The sequence below is a fragment of the Rhinopithecus roxellana genome, chromosome 3 (assembly GCF_007565055.1).
Source record: "Rhinopithecus roxellana isolate Shanxi Qingling chromosome 3, ASM756505v1, whole genome shotgun sequence".
Lineage (NCBI taxonomy): Eukaryota > Metazoa > Chordata > Mammalia > Primates > Cercopithecidae > Rhinopithecus > Rhinopithecus roxellana.
This window is the reverse complement of record NC_044551.1, coordinates 34917613-34934786: the sequence shown is the minus strand read 5'-3', so window position 1 is coordinate 34934786 and position 17174 is coordinate 34917613. Positions and strand designations below refer to the sequence as shown.

The 17174-nt window shown below is 40.1% G+C and overlaps 1 protein-coding gene and 1 pseudogene across 4 annotated transcripts in view; both read left to right on the top strand.

Moving 5' to 3' along the window:
- Positions 1–17174, top strand: part of SGCD (sarcoglycan delta) — a 1039631-nt gene that overhangs the window by 756067 nt on the left and 266390 nt on the right. The window lies entirely within an intron of this gene.
- Positions 1031–1777, top strand: LOC104657294 (annotated as a pseudogene). Its single transcript, XR_747265.1, has one exon. The product of XR_747265.1 is annotated as a 60S ribosomal protein L7 pseudogene (transcript).

Sequence of the window (17174 nt, the reverse complement as noted above, 5' to 3'; positions counted from 1 at the left end):
GAGGATCTCAAAAGCAATCATAATAAGGACTAATTTTATTCAAATTGTGTTCATTTCTAATAATGATAAATGTTGCATTACAGATTTTTGGTTGTAAGCAACAGTTTCCTTAAAGAAATATTTGGAAACATATTGCATAACTTACTAAACTAAAGGGAAAACCTTAATGACTAAAGTGTATGGAAGTATAAAAGCTAGGTCATCTCTAGGGAGCTCAATCAAAATTCCTAAGCCGCCTTTTTTTTTTTTTTTTTTTTTTTTTTGATGTCGAATCTGAAGGATTCATCTATTCAAATTGAAATTTTGAAGAAAGGGATTTAACTAGGCGGCATTAGCTGGATGACTTCTTACCCATTCCTAGGTTATCGGTAACATTATTACAATAGATAAATACAGCAGGATTTCCATGGAATGGAAAAAAGACTATTATCTAGGAGAGAAATATTAAAAGACATAATTAAAGAGGTATACCATATTCATTGAGCAGAAAACTCCATATTTTTAAGATACTTCTCATCACATTCATCTGTAGTGTTAATGCCATCATGATCAGTGCCAAACAGGCTTAAAAGAAAATGACACACTATTTCTGAAATGTATGTAAAGATGCAGAGAACTAAGATAGCCAAAATAATTTTTTAAAAAGAAAAGTGTTGAAGAACTTACACTGCCAGATTTAGTACAAACCTAAAGAATTAAGATAGGTATGATATTGGCAAAAGAACTAATAAATTGAATAATAGTACAAAACATAAAGCCCAGAAATTGACTCATACATATACAGTCAACACACATACTGTCAATTGATTTTTTTATGACAGTGCTAAGGTCATTCAATTTGAGGAAATAAGTCATTTTTACAAATGTGTAGAAAAAAAATTTATTTTAAAAGAAGAACTTCATCCTCTACCTTACACTATAAAAAATAATCTGAAATAGTTCATATACTAAAATATAAAAGCTGAAACTATTAAACTGCTAGAAGAAAACATAAAGAGATTATCTTTATGCTCTTTTTCTGGCTGGAACCATGGAGGGTGCAGAAGAGAAGAAGAAGAAGGTTCCTGCTGTGCCAGAAACCCTTAAAAAAAAGCGAAGGAATTTCACAGAGCTGAAGATCAAGCGCCTGAGAAAGAAATTTGCCCAAAAGATGCTTTGAAAGGCAAGAAGGAAGCTTATCTATGAAAAAGCGAAGCACTATCACAAGGAGTATAGGCAGAAGTACAGAACTGAAATTCGAATGGCGAGGGTGGCAAGAAAAGCTGGCAACTTCTATGTACCTGCTGAACCCAAATTGGCATTTGTCATCAGGATCAGAGGTATCAATGGCGTGAGCCCAAAGGTCCGAAAGGTATTGCAGCTTCTTCGCCTTCGTCAAATCTTCAATGGAACCTTTGTGAAGCTCAACAAGGCTTCGATTAACATGCTGAGGATTGTAGAGACATATATTGCATGGGGGTACCCCAATCTGAAGTCAGTAAATGAGCTAATCTACAAGCGTGGTTATGGCAAAATCAATAAGAAGTGAACTGCTTTGACAGATAACGCTTTGATTGCTCGATCTCTTGGTAAATATGGCATCATCTGCATGGAGGATCTGATTCATGAGATCTATACTGTTGGAAAACGCTTCAAAGAGGCAAATAACTTCCTGTGGCCTTTCAAATTATCTTCTCCACGAGGTGGAATGAAGAAAAAGACCACCCGTTTTGTAGAAGGTAGAGATGCTGGCAACAGGGAGGACCAGATCAACAGACTTACTAGAAGAATGAACTAAGTTGTCTACCATGATTATTTTTCGAGTCTCGTCAGCTTAATAAACAGTACCTGCCCTCAAAATGAAATACATTGTTGTATTTGTGATTTTTTTTGTTGTTAGCCTGCCTCTGTCTTCCCGTAACTATTGTGGTAAGTCTGGTGTGTGATAAAATTAAGCCAAATCAACTGCCAGTTTTGTGCAAAATCAGGGTCGAGTCTATGAAAAACCTCTCTCTTAGGTTTTTAAAAGGCTTTTCTCTACAAAAGATTTTGTTTTTAACTGTGCTGAGTGATTCAAAATGCGTTTATTCTAAGCCTGTTTCACAAGCATTTGTACATAATTTGTAGGTACGGTAATCCAACTTTGGTTTCTGGAAAAAATTGAATTCAGTTTCTAAAATTTATTTATTGGGCCTTCGCTTGTTTATAAACTACCATATAAATGTGTTTTTCTTTTGCCTTTCCAAAAAAAAAAAAAGAGATTATCTTTATAAGTTTGAGAGGCAATGATTTCTTAGGACATAAAAAAGCACTAAACATAAAAAAATTAATTAGACTGTATCAAACTAAAACCTTCTCATCAAAAGACACCATTAAGAAAATGAAAGGGCACAAAAAACTTAGAGAAAAAATATACATACCCAAAGAATTTATATCAATAATGGATAAATACTTTCTTTAATCAAGAATAAAAGACAAAAAGACAATGATTTTTAAAAGGGCAAAAGACTTAAACACTGCACAAAAGAAGATTTATGAATGTCCAGTTAAGCACATGAAAATGTCCTCAACATCATTACTCATTAGAGTTATTCAAATTAAAACACCAACTCGATAGTTTTCCATACACTAGAACAGCTAAAATGGAAAGATTGACTAAACCAAGTGTTGAGGATATGAAGTAACTGAAACTCTCCTACCTTGTTGCTAAGAGTGTAAAAAAGTATAACTACATTGGAGAATTGTTTGGAATTTTCTTAAAAAGCCAAACATATACCTATCTTATAACCCAGCAGCTAAAAGAAATGAAAACGTATGTCCAAAAAGGGCTTTGAAAAGAACGCTTACAGCAGCTTTTTCATAATAGCTGAAAAAATAGAAATAAATATTCATCAACAGAAGAATGGATACATTTTGGTATATTCATACTCATCAATAAAAAAAAGAACTAATATATACAGTGACACAGATAATTTTTTTTTTTTTTTTTTTTTTTTTTGAGGCCAAGTCTCACTCTGTAACCCAGGCTGGAGTGCAGTGGCATGATCTCAGCTTACTGCAACCTCTGCCTCCCGGGATCAAGGGATTCTTGTGCCTCAGACTCCCAAGTAGATGAGATTACAGGCGTGAGCCACCACACCCAGCTAATTTTTGTATTTTTAGCAGAGATGGGGTTTCACCATGTTGACCAGACTGGTCTCGAACTCCTGACCTCAGGTGATCTGCCTGCCTCGGCCTCCCAAAGTGCTGGGATGGGATTACAGGAGTGAGTCACTATGCCCATCCATGATACAGATAAATTTTTTTAAATGCTATGTTGAGTGAAAGAAACAAGACACCAAAGAATACATACTGTGTGATTCAATTTATATGCATTTCAAGTACAGATAAAACTAATCTATGTGATAAAAGAGGAATGTTTGTCTATGGGATGTAAGAATTGACTAAAAGGGATAGGAGGAGACTTTGGAAAGCGACAATATTAGTTGAAATAGTGGTTTCATGAGTGTGAATGTTTATCAAAATGTTATAATCTGTGTATTTCACTGTATATAAATTTGCCTACAGTAAAAAAAGAAAAAAGTAAAATAGCTGGTAGAATTCAAATGTTATCCAACATAATGTACTTCATTTATCCAATGCCTACATTGAATAATTACAACTAGGAATTTTGATCTCAAGTCTTACAAAAGAGTTGAGTTTCAGCCATTTGCTTTTTATCTTAGCAACTTTGCAATACTTACCACCTGTACTTAATGATATACAAACAATGTTGCCCTCTCATCCACAGGGGATAAGTTCCAAGGCCACCAGTAGATGCCTGAAACCACAGATAGTACTGAACCCTATACAGATGCTCCTCAAGTTTCCATGGGGATACCTCCCAACAAAACTATCATACACTGCAAATATTGTAAATTAAAAATGCATTTAATACACCTAACTTACCAAACAGCATTGCCTGTGGATGCACTGGACAAAGGGATGATTCCTGCAAGAAAGAGAGGGACATTGTGAAATTTCATCATGCTCCTCAGAATGGCACGTAATTTACAACATATGAATTGTTTACTTCTATTATTTTCTATGTAATCTTTTTGGACCACAATTGACAGTGGGTAACTGAAACCACAGAAAGAAAGACCATAGACGAGGGGACTACTGTGTGTTTTTTATAAATTGTTTTCCTTCAAAGAGATTGTAAATTCCTTGGGAGCTTCATCTGTATCAGTGGCTCTCAAACTTTAATATACAAAAGAATTACCCAAGGACTTTATTAAAATGCAGAATTTTGGGCGTCACCCTGGGGATATGGTGATTCATTCGATTTGGCATTGATTCACAGAATCTGTGTTTTAAGTAGCCATCGAGGTGATAATCCACTGACCACCTTTTGAGAAAAAATGATCTATATTGTATTTGAATCATATCCACAAGGCTTGAGTGCTATATGTGTCAGGAAGTAACCTATCCAATAGATAAATTAGAGGAATTTTAATACCTTTGATACCAGCTTTCAACTGTAGCTGTGTGTGTGTGTGTTTGACACTGTTAGATAGCCTTCCAGGAAAGGACCTTAAATTAAGAGATAATTTTCCCCAGCCCCTTCATTTTCTCCAATAGGGGAGTACTTTGTCTCCCACAAGACACTTGGCCTGTCTATAGATGTCTTTGTTTATCCCAACATGGGCAGGGATTGGCATGGCTGGCATTTATGGGTGGAGGCTAGAGATGCTGCTCAACACCCACAGGACAGTCCCCATGTAAAAGAACTATCCCAAAATATCAATAGTGGAAGATGGAAAAACTGTGGGATAGTCCTTGTGGAATTTAAGGAACCCAGATACTCTTCAGAGTGATGCAGCATTGTGCAAGTACTGTGTGTCAGGATGTCCCCCAGGCACTCTAGGCTGTGCTATGCACTTATGCATACCCTTCCTGGCCTGGGACCTGAGGCCTGGCTGCTGACACTCCTTTCCTGTGGGTAGCTTGAGCTGACTCCTTAGCGCTTCTATGGCAGTTTGTCTCATTTCTTTGACAAAGCATCTGCCAGCAGCAGGGCAGGGAGCCCTGAACATGGACCGCTCCAGCCTTGCCGACAGCTCTCTTTAGTGAGGCTGGAGGTGCTCCAGCTGGTCGCAGAAAAGAGGCAGCCAGCTGGGTTTGAAAGGAAAACAGATTTAATTTTGGTCCCCATTGAAGCAGAAACCAATCTAGAGATGTGCCCGCTCTAATTTGGAATTCTTAAAAGGATAATTAGGGAAACAGGTAGAAAAAGAACCACATAACCCAGGATATAAGGAAGGATGGATGCCCAGTGAGTGGCAGAGTTAGTTTGGCCTATTATGCCATGATCTTAGGATGAGATTAACTTGATATATGTGCATTGGATCTCAGTGGCTCAGCACTTACTAGCTATTGGACCTTGGAAATTTAATAAACTGCTATAAGACTTAGTCTTCAGACTACAGAATGGCAATAATAATAATGCTACTTCTATAGGGTTGTTGTAAAGACTAAATGAGCTAATGCATGTAGAGAAAGATTTTAATGTGACTGGCATATAATAAGCATTCAGTAAATAATAGCTATTAGCCATTATTCTTCTGCACCATTAACCCGCAAAATATGCCAGGCTCCACCAACCTCTGACTATTCAAAAAGTTCCCTTCTACCCTTTTATGCCAACAGTATGTTGGCACAAAATATCCCTGCTTTAATAACTGGAAGTTGGCCATTCTTCAAGATACCCATTCGTTATTTTTTATCATCCATTACAGGGTCTCTCCTATGTGCCCACAAATCAGTGTTTCAGCTGCAGCCACCATTATCCCTGACTAATCTTTCTTACCTGAGCTGGCTTCCCCTCCCAAAAAACCCATTTGGAACTGTCCCGGCTCTGTTAGTGACAGTTCAGACTATGGGTCCTTCCAAAGCTGCTGGTGTTGGGGAGGTCAGAGTCTAGCTGAGATTCATGCAGAAGAGAAAAAGTCTCTGCAATTCTGTGCCTTTTTGTAAATAGACCACAGCACAGTACATCTCTTACTTAGAAATCTTTGCTGACTAATTCTATCATTTTATTCCTTTAGCCCCTCTCTCCAAGAGAACCTCAATCTAGCCAAAGGATAGGAAGAAGGAGACAAAATACCTTGTAATTCCTGTTTTCTCCCAGTTCCTCCCTGAAGCCAACACTTCCAGCCAGTACTTCTAGCGAGCCTGCTGCTAACCAAGTAAACACTTCCAGACAAACCAACAGCTGCAAACAATTCCTGGAGAGTTCTGCAGAAGTGTGTATTTCTTGGATGGTTTCAGGTCCCCCAACTCAGCACATTACAATTACAAATAATTCTATTAGAATACTAGAGGATCAGGACAGGGACCCGGAAAGAGGAGCTGTGAAGCACTTGGAGGGGAAGGAGACCAAACCTGGGGAGGGCAGAAAGAAAAGGAGAAAAAGATGTGGAGGACAGGCAGCACATTACTTGGCAGCAGCGTGCATTGGAGCTTGAAGGTTAAGCTTCCCAGGGCTGCAGAGTGAGAAATCAGGGAGGGAGGCAATTATCTGCTTTGTTTTGACTTGCCCTGGCTGAAGGTAACAGTCAGCTGTGACCTCCTCCTCATGACTAATGCTGAGCAGGCTTGGCTAGCCTAGGTTCCCATGTAACTTATCATTAAGCCAAGCCAAGAACTGGACAGCATCTAAGTAGTCCCCTGCATGGCTGTTTCTTGGGGTATAGGAGAATAGCATGGAGACTTGTGGGGACCCTGCAGGCCTGTCAGCAACCTCCAGTGCAGTTCTGGGGGATCTACTTTTTAACCAAGTAAAACAGTGAGTTTTCAGTTAATCTCTGAAAAAATTAGTAAAATCCACAAAGTAGTGAGAAAAGAGGACATTCCAGAAAGTTGACTGTGAATATGTGAGAGCGGCCAAAGTGGAAACAGAATTAATTTGATAGAGAAGCTGACAGGGAGTGGATTGAAAGAGATAACAGATTCCATAATCTTTATTTTTTACCTGTAACAGCTAGAAAGACCAAATTCTAGTACAGTAGTTCTTTTCAAACATGGCCATAGCAGACTTAAAATTTAAGACTTTTAAAGCGAAGCATTTGAAATAAATTGTGAAATCAGGGCATAGAAGAATTATATCTGAAACTGGAGAAAAGAAAAAATGCCTTCAAGAAAATAGGGCATAGTATAATGCTTCTGTAGCTAAATGTTGCACACGAGGGAATGGGAACACAGTGAATGGTAAATCCCGAACCTCTTCAGCAAAATCATTGTAGAAGAAAATTGTCACCCGAGGGAGGAACCCATCCAGGCTGCTTCAGTTATAACAATGACTCTGGGAATCCTAATCAGGTGTCTGATAGGTAAACTAAATCCTTATGCTTGAAAAATACACCTCCAGTCTGGCTGATACTACCCATCTAAGTCATAGGTTTGTCTCGAAATAGATCTTAGCACTGTGATCTCAGCAGGGATTTCTTCTTTAGAGAAAGATATTTTATGAGCCTAGAAGCAGCTTTGTTGGAACTCGCAATATCCTTGAACTGCAAGCAACAGCAATTTTAGACAGAGCGTTAATTCAGTGAATTTCAGGAGAAAAAGAAAAAAAAAAGGAAAATGCATACAGTTGTCAGTGCTAAGTGAACTGAAAAGTAGTTTGAAAGAGCATTTCAGAGTCGGTGCTTTCTATGTTCTGTTGTTATGTTTAAGGAATCCGTTAGTATTGTCGAGCCCCATTGAGCAGAATGGTACCAACAAAATATGGTATTTGTTTAGATATGTACGTTTTTATATAATACTGAGAGAGATCCGGTACACTGAGCAAGTGAGACTCACAAGATGCAACCAGACAGTGAGGTTATTCTTCCAAGTACAATATAACCCATAGAACCCACTCTTTATACTCAGTATTTTCGTCGTCTTTGAATAAACATAGGACAGGTCCCAGGACTTTTCTGGCCACTCTCAGATAATGAGGAGTCATCTGACCAATTTGAGTCACAGTAAGACCTCGGGAGTATTCACCCATTTTGCTCCTGCCCCTGTGGCATCTTACCTGTGCTCACAACTCCAGGAATCCCTGCATTTGTCCTTTTGTTCCAGTACAATGGAGAGTAGAAGAAAGAAGATACAAATGCACTTAGGAAACAGGCCTGGCTTTTCTAAAAGTCTTGGAGTGATTTCTTTCCTCTTCTTTCTTTAATTGTGTTCTTAGAGAGGAGGTAGAAGGTGTTGTTGACACAAACCACCCATTTACAGGTTACTGACTGATATAGCAAATTTCAGAATCTGGTCTCTTGGTTCTTCCAAAACTTTCCATAAAGAAGTTACCTGCTTTGACCTGAATATAGGCAGTTGCTACAATTTCAAACCAAAGCAGACACCACCAGCTGCTGTCTTGCCAAGCATGGTGCCCCAGCAGGAGCCCCTGTGGGTGGAAGATCAGCCCTCCAGCTGTCTTGGCTTACATTTCTTCTTCACCTGACTGGGATGGCTGATGTAACAGCAAGACAAGTTGCTGTCACAAACACTCTGAGTAGTCAGTAGGGAAATGTGCTGGCGAGTATGTTCCCTTGGTCTGGAGGGTTTTCTGACTGTCATTTCTCTGAACTTACCTGTACAAGTATGTTCAACTCTACCTAACACCTCTGCCTTGACTAGACAGACTGTAATGGACTGGTAAGTAATGGAAGAGTTCAGAGGAAGTGATGCTTCGACTGGAGTTTTGATTCCATTCATCTGAAATTCCCTCAGTTGTATTGCCGTGTTTCATTGGATTCTTCTCAAATGCTTCCACTCATGATAGCAAAATGGCAGCAGGTGCTCCAGGCATTACTTCAGCATATCACACATCTACAGTATGAAAGAGCTTGTCTTTCCCCAGTCTCTCCTTGAATAAAAATCCTGGGCTTCACTCTAATTGGACCAACTTATTTCACATGCCCAACCTGAACCAGCCACTGTGCAAAGGAAATCAGATGCCCTTGATGGCTTTTAGTTGGGATCTTTCCTTGATACTGGTAGTAGAGTCAAACTGCATGGCTACTACCCCAAATGGTGCATGGGCTATCATAGTAAGTGTTCTAATGACTTATTTAGTTAACTAGATTTGTGGGGGAATGTATTAATGTGATTCTGAAATCCTGTTCTCTTCTAGAGATAATGCTGGGTGCTTTACTTACTTTGCAATTGCCGCTACTGAAAATCAAGTGTTCTTTTTTAATTTCTCTAGAAAACTCTAAAAGCTAAATCCTAAGAGGTTAAGGAACGTGCTCGACGGGTCTTAAGTGGTCCATTAGGTATTAACACTCAAATTTTATTGCCTTCAAAGGCCACACCTACAGAATACTATGTAAAAGGTCACAATATATCTGAGAATTTGGTGGGAGGAGTGCTATAAAGTAATGGAAAGATGATTCCAGGAGTGAGTTCCAACCTATCCACTAATCTTTTTACATTATCACAGTGTTGAACATACTTCTAAATTTCTCAGGGCATTGGTTTTTGTCACCTGACAAATCAGGAGCACAGTAATAGTATGATTTCATAATGTTGGGGGAAAGATTGATATAATTAATATGGTATAAAAGCACAAAGAAGGTTCATAACAAAAGTAAGTATTCTCTCACCTAGAATATTGGTATGTGAAATTCCACCCTGAGATCTTCATTCTTGTAGCTTAAAGTCAGCCTCATTAAAAAATATACCCTCAAAGTCTAATGTATTAAGCTAGGGCCACAAACTCAAAAACCTATAAGGACTGGCCAGTGACAAGTAGATGAAAAGGCCCTGGGGAAAGCTGGGAGATGGTAGGGGTCTATGTTATTGGGGAAGGCTGGGAGATGGTAGGGGTCTGTGTCATTGATATTTTGGACCTGATGTCCCTGACCCTGTGAAAAGGTGAGTGGCTGCTCAGCCAGCTGTAATAATGTGGGCATTTGGGTCTTCTTGCTAAATCTTATGATTTTTCAAGAGAAACTCAATCTAAGTGTCTTAGTTTTTGCTTTCCTTTATTGTTTATTTAATACACTTTGTGGATCCAAAAAAAACTACATCTGCTAGCCCAAAATAGCCCATGGGTGCCTAATTTGAAACATCTGTTATTATATGTCTCTTGATCTACATGACCCTGGGGTTTTCTTATGTGCATCTATCAGAAGAGGGAGATAATAATAGTATCTGCCCCCACAGGATTTTAGGGAAGAAGAAGAAATGTTTCTACTGTGAGTTTCAGATCTCTTACTAGAGAGAGTTATGAAAGGAGCCTATTTCATGGAAACATCTGAGGTCAAGGAGCACACCTGGACACAGAACCCAGGATCAGGGTCGGAACCCAGGGCCAAGGATTCGCTTTCTCTACTCCCTGTGGCCTCTATGAGCAGGTCTTTGAAGAGGTGCCAGCTTCCTTTTGCATCATTAGTCCTGACTGATCAGATACCACCTGCTTATGCCACATTCAGGGACAACTGTAGACAGTGACTCAGGAACCAGCAGGACCCACAGACCAGGCAAAAGCAGTTGCTGAGATTGAAATATCAGCATTTGAGCCAAGGAGGAACCCAAGGGATTAGGTGTTGGATTCTAGTGCTATGGGGTGAAGGAAGTTTTGCAAGGTCATTGCGGCCTGAAAGATCACTGTGATTTCAGTTCTTGCTGGAAATTTTCAAAAATCGAAATCCTGAACAAAAAAAATGCTAACGTATAGAAGATGCTTAGATCTCCACTGTCCGATATGGTGGCCACCAGCCACACACAGTAACACTCAGCTCATTGTCTATTATACAAGAAGGGTAATATTGTTTCACTTTGTTGTTAGTGTTTTACACATATTAGCATCCCATAATAATTATTGAATCAATGAATGAAATAACTATAACTTTCTTTTTTTTCTTGAAGAAAGGATCCTGTGTTTCTTCTGCCATATATTTTTTTTTAATCTCAAAAATAGGGACAGTAATGGTTGCTAACTAGGCTTTGATAGATAAGAAGCTCTATGTTCTCTTTAGGAAAATGATCCTTTTTAAAGTCAAAGGACCATAATTCCATTGTAAATGAGTAAGATGATAAATGCCTTTTAAGCCTACTTGTACGATCTGAAGAAGTATCAAGAGCTAAAAAGAAAAACATTTATAAAACACTTTTCAAGACACTTATGTGAACATTATCAATGTCTATACTCCCTACAAGATAGTGAGTTAGAGCAGGTAGTATTATCCTTTTGGTCAGTTTAAAAAAAAAATGCTGAGACTAGCCGTATTTGAATTGTTTAGGGCAGGGTTTCTCAACCATGGGACTTTTGACATTTTGGACTGGAGAATTCTTTGTTGTGCAGGGCAGTTCCGTGGATCATAGTATATTCAGCAGCAACTTCAGCCTCTACCCACCAGATGCCGTTTGTTGCCTCACTCTCCTTGTTACAACTAAAAATGTTTCCAGACATTCTTGCCTCATGTAAGCCTCAAGAATGCTATTTGAGCAAAGGCCTGAATCAAGTGAAGGAGTCAGCTGTGCAGAGAGCCTGGAGAAGAGCCTTCCGGGCAGAGGGAGTAGCAGATACAAAGGCTCTGAGGTCGGAGCCATTTAGTGTGTTCAGAGGACCAGTGAGGTCAGTGTGGCTGGAGTGGAGTTGTATGCTTCCCACTTGGCCTCCTAGCCCTCACGATCAAGCACTTGCCTTAGATGGAATCCTTCCTTTGCTTAGGTGCACGTTCAATATATAACAGGTATCAGACTGCGACATTTTTAGAAGACAACAAATTTCAGATGTCTGACTGTGAGGGAGAAGGGAGTCACCCCAAGATTAAGGAGAGAGAATTGATACAAATCGCAGTTGACACAGTACACAGGAGCAAACTTGCAGTCAATGCTTACTGACTTCTGCTACACACCTACGTTCATGTTACCTCACTTTTGCATTTGTGTGTCGATAACCAAACAGAAGGTGAGGCCTGGGCATTTGGCAGCTTCTTTGTATGTGGAGTCAACCATGGGGTACATTCGTATTATTTCTTTTCTTCTGCATTTCTTCATCTCTCTCGAGAGCAATCACCTCGGTAACCACCCTGGTGCCTTGCACATGGACTATGGTGAGTAAAATATGTTTTTATGACCCTCAAAATAAGAGCCAAATGCTACTTTATCCATTAAAAATGAGATTCACTCTTCTCTATGTGCCATTGTGCCCAGGTTTTTAAAAAATACCTGGTTTGGGGGCATTCCTGCTAACATTCTTACCAACTCTGAGACAGAGCTCAGAGCAAGTGCACTGAGCTAAATCGAGATGAAAGAGGCAATAACCTGCTACCTAGTAGATTGGCTTTTGCAGCCTGATGTTAAAGGTTTCAGGATTTGAAGGTTAATCTGCAGCAGCAGAAAGAAACTGTTAGTACTTCCGCTAGTCTGAAATTGACATCCCAGAAACCAGCTCTTTCTAATAAACAGAGAAACAAACTCCAGTGAATCCCACATGTCAAGCCTAGACCTAAGGGAAATTACTCTGTAGGCTTCTGTCTGAATCCACTAAAGAACTCATACTCCAGCCGATGACGTTGTCATTAAAGAAAAGGGAAATGTGAAATAATCCTAGCCTCAGAATCTCTACCATTAACAGAAGGCCTTCTTTTTCCTGAAAAGATAGAGCATGTGAAGGCCACATCTCTATTTTTAAAATAAAGCAAGAGAAGTAACATTTATGGAGCACACACAGCATGCCATGTGCGACACTAGGTGACTTAAATATGTTGTGAAATACTTTATCGAGGAGGAAACTGCAGATGAAAGTATCAAGTGACTTGCCCAAGGTCGTGTAAGTAATCAAGAGCACAACTGGCATTTGTGAATGGGTCTTCCCAGTACTAAAGCTGCTACTGCAATACTCTGTAAAAGACGTTTATAACTTCAAAGTTAAGGAAGAAAGTATTGAGTTATTCCCTAAGCTAATATCTTAATTATATAATTGCTTGTTAAACTGTGCATTTTTTCAAGCTATTCATACTCCCCTTTTATCCAGATACTCTGAAATGGGTTATTTGTATTTCCTGGTCCTAGTCTCATTCTCACTTATATATTAGTCATGGTTACAGCATACAGTTTTTAAGACTTTCTCATTAGAAGACATGGTGTGATGAAAAAGGTGACTTAAATGATGGAAGATGATTGAAGAGTTTTTCTTGGGTCCCTTTGGAATGAATAACACACAGCCATTTATGTCGCAGTGTTTCCTTCTACACGAGCCTGGTAATTTCCAGAGGTCATCTTGGTCAAATTAGTTTTTAATTCCAAAATATTGTTGCTGGAAATGTTCCCACTAGCCAATTCATATCTCCTGAATCACAGGATTTGAGCCAAAATTGAAAAGTGCTAGTAAAGTCAATGAGGAATATCTGTCATATAACCTTTGGAAACAAGCTTTTTTCTTTTTTCTTTTTTTTACATAAAGAGTTTTACAAGTGTAAGAAGTTGTCACTGCAATGCATGTGTCTGACATTCCTGAGAAACAGAGGTACTCTTCAGAACATTTTCCAGCCAACTTGAGGTCTCCCTCAACCTTTTAGACATGGACTGAGGGCTATTTTATTCTATGTACTCATTTTGTGCATCTCTTTCTGCCACATTTTGAAGGGAGGCTTCTTGCTTGTTAATTTTTCTGACATACTCATGTTGTACAGAACGTAGGAAAAAGTGAATCTTACTATTTCTTCCTTATACTCAAATTACATATAGAGAGCCATTAATAAAGGTGGAAAAAGGAAAGGCTAGAGGGGCCTTCAAGATGACTGTGTGGGCTGGGCGTGGTGGCCCACACCTGTAATCCTAGCACTTTGGGAGGCCAAGGCAGGTGGATCACCTGAGGTCAGGAGTTCAAGACTAGCCTGGCCAACATGGTGAAACCTGTCTCTACTAAAAACACAAAAAATTATCCTTGTGTGGTGGTACATGCCTGTAGTCCCAGCTACTGGGGAGGCTGAGGCTGGAGAATAGCATGAACCCAGGAGGTGGAGGCTGCAGTGATTGCGCCATTGTACTCTAGCCTGGGTGGTAGAGCAAGACTCTATCTCAAAAAAAAAAAATGTTGTGTGTGAAGATGCCCAGCATTTGCCTCCTTCACAAAACAAAAGAGGACAGAACAGCAGGTAGGTAATCCCACATTGAAGGAGTGTCTTTGTGAGAACACTGAAACTCAGCAGGGAAATGATAGTGGAGCTCTGAGGCAGGGAAGGAGAGAGAAGTGAAGCAGCCAGCCCAGCTGGGATCAGTTCAGAGCCAGGAAAAACTCTCCAGCGCAGAGAAAAGGTGAGAGATTCCCAGCAGTTCATGTTCCCATCAGGGATTCCTGCAATCCTGGTTACAGAAGAGCTCCTCAGTTTTTGCAGGTCCTGAGACTAGTATAGAGAGCTGATCATGCAACAGCAACGTTCCAGAGAGGGAGTCCACACTAGGTCCCACATCTCTCCAAAGACCCAAGCAACTATAGCATGATGCCATTTTGAGATCCCAGCTCTCAGCAGACTATATCCTGCCCTGAAGCCCAAGAACTCCTGCATCTCCACATTCCTGGAGCCCACTGCCATCTCCTCATGTCCACCCAGAAAACTGCATGTCACAGTTTTCTGGGTGGACACAAGGAGCTAGTGGTGCATGTGGATCCTCAGCACTCTATCACACATGATGTCCCTACTCCTTGGGAAACGGGCAATGCAGGGTATGCCAGAAAGGCTGCCCCTGAGACAAAGGAAACTGAAGTGAACACTTCCAAAAACATCAGAGCTGACCGCCTGTAGCCAATGCCACTGATAACAACCCTGCCTCCTGCAGTAGCAGGACTGTTGTGCACCTGTACAAGACTTCAAGGGGTCTTGGGACTGGCCCTGCCGGAAGTCCTTTTGAAACCTGAGGACAGATCTCCCCTGCCTATCACCACCCTACTAGTGCCCATATGTACCATCCAGGAGCTAGAAGGTCACCCAGCCCCACCCACTGATGCCAAAGACTGCATACACCTTTGCAAACCTGAGGACGGCATCAACTCACCTGCCACTGCCTGCGCATGTTATACAAGGGGCTGGGAATAGACCTGTCCCACCTGCCACCATTGGCACCTGCGCTTGCCTTCCAAGGGCATGAGGATGGACCCTTCTTGCCTGCTGCCACCATGTGCATGTGCCTACTGAAGGATCTTGGGACTGGCCTGCCCAGCCTGGAACTACCACAGACACCCACCCACACATGCCAGTTGGGGGCCTGGGGACTGGTCCACCCGGCCAGACTCCACCACCACTGATGCCTATGTGTGCCCTTCAGGGTTCCAAGAATTGGTTCACTGACCTTGTTACCACCACTGATACCACACATGCCACCCAGATGCTTGAGGACCCTCTGTCATCCAAACCTACCTCTGCCACTGTCAGTACCCAAGTACACCACCTGGAGGCCTAAGGACAAGCTCACTCATACTCACTACCACCAGACGTGGTATATGCTGCCAGGGACCCAAAGACACATACCCAGCCTGCTGCCATGATTATAAGTGCTTGAACATTAGTCCAGCTGGGATCCCTGTCTCAAGCAAAGCCTCACCACAGCTTTCAGTAATAACTTCGGCCCAAGCCACTTACAGCATAGTTACAGACACCATTCATGTTAATTAAAACTGAAGAAATCATATAGAGAGCACACTACTGCACCTACCCAGAATCAAAGCCAAAGCATCCTACTCAATCAATACTATAGATGCATGTAGAGGAAAAAATCTTTCCCTATAGTAGCCAAGACATAAAATAGGAAAAAGCCACTATTACACCAGATGTGCAGATAACAGTGTAAGTTCAAGAAACATTAAAAAGCAAGAAAACATGACACCTCCAAAGAAACACAATAATTCTCCATAAAAGAGCTTAACAAGGCCAGGCATGGTGGCTCATGCCTGTAATCCCAGCACTTTGGGAGGCTGTAGGCTAGTGGATCACGAAGTCAGGAGTTCAACACCAGCCTGACTAACATGGTGAAACCCCATCTCTACTAAAAACACAAAAATTAGCCAGATGTGGTGGTGTGCACCTGTAATACCAGCTACTCGGGAGGCTGAGGCAGGAGAATTGCTTGAACCCAGGAATCAGAGGTTGCAGTGAGCTGAGGTTGCGACACTGCACTCCAGCCTGGGCAACAGAATGAGATGCCATCTCAAAAAAAAAAAAAAAAAAAAAAAAAAAAAAAAAAAAAAAAAAAAAAACTTAACAAAGGAGAAATTTATGAAATGCCTGAAAGAGAATTCAAAGTAATATTTAAAAATTCAGAAAAAAATCATAATCTGAATAAGAAATTTAACAGAGATGCATATATATCAAAACAAACCAACAGAAATCCTGGAGCTGAAGAATTTAATGAACAAAATAAAAATGGAAAGCTTTAACAGTAGACAAAATCAAGCAAAAGAAAGAATTCCTGAACTTGAAGACAGATTTTTTTTGGTTTGTTTTTGTTTTTGTTTTTTTATAACCAAACTAGACAGAAAAGAAAAAGAGTGAAGAAAGTCTACCTGACATATGGGACACCATGAATATTAGAATTTTTGGAGTTCCCAAAGGAGTTGAACAAAGGCATAGAAATCCTATTTAATCATGTAATAGCTGAAAACTTTTCAATTTTTACAAAAGGTATAAGCATCAAATAAAAGCTCAAAAACCCCCAAATGGATTAAACCCAACAAGATCTTCTCCAAGGCTTTTTATAGTCAAATTGTCAAAAGGCAGTAAGAATTCTAAAAAGCAAGAGAAAAGGCACATATGAAGGAATTCCTCATCAAACTAACAGGAGATTTCTCCATATAAACCTTACAGGCAGGAGAGAATAGGATAATATATTTAAAATGAAGAAATAAAAATAAAAAGCTGCAGCCAAGAATACTCTACCAGGCAAATCTACTGTTCCAAAGTAAAAGGGAAATAAAATATTTCTCAGAAAAGCAAAAACTGACGAAATTCATTAGCACAAGACCAGTGCTCCAAGAAATGCTTAAAGGAGTCTTACATCTGGATGCACGAGCATGATATCTGCCATCATGAAAACACACGAAAGTATAAAACTCACTGCTAGAGCAGATATGTAAATCAAAAAGAGAAAGAAGTCAAACATCACCACTACAGAAAACCACCAAACTGCAAAAATAGTAAGAGGGGAAGAATGGAACA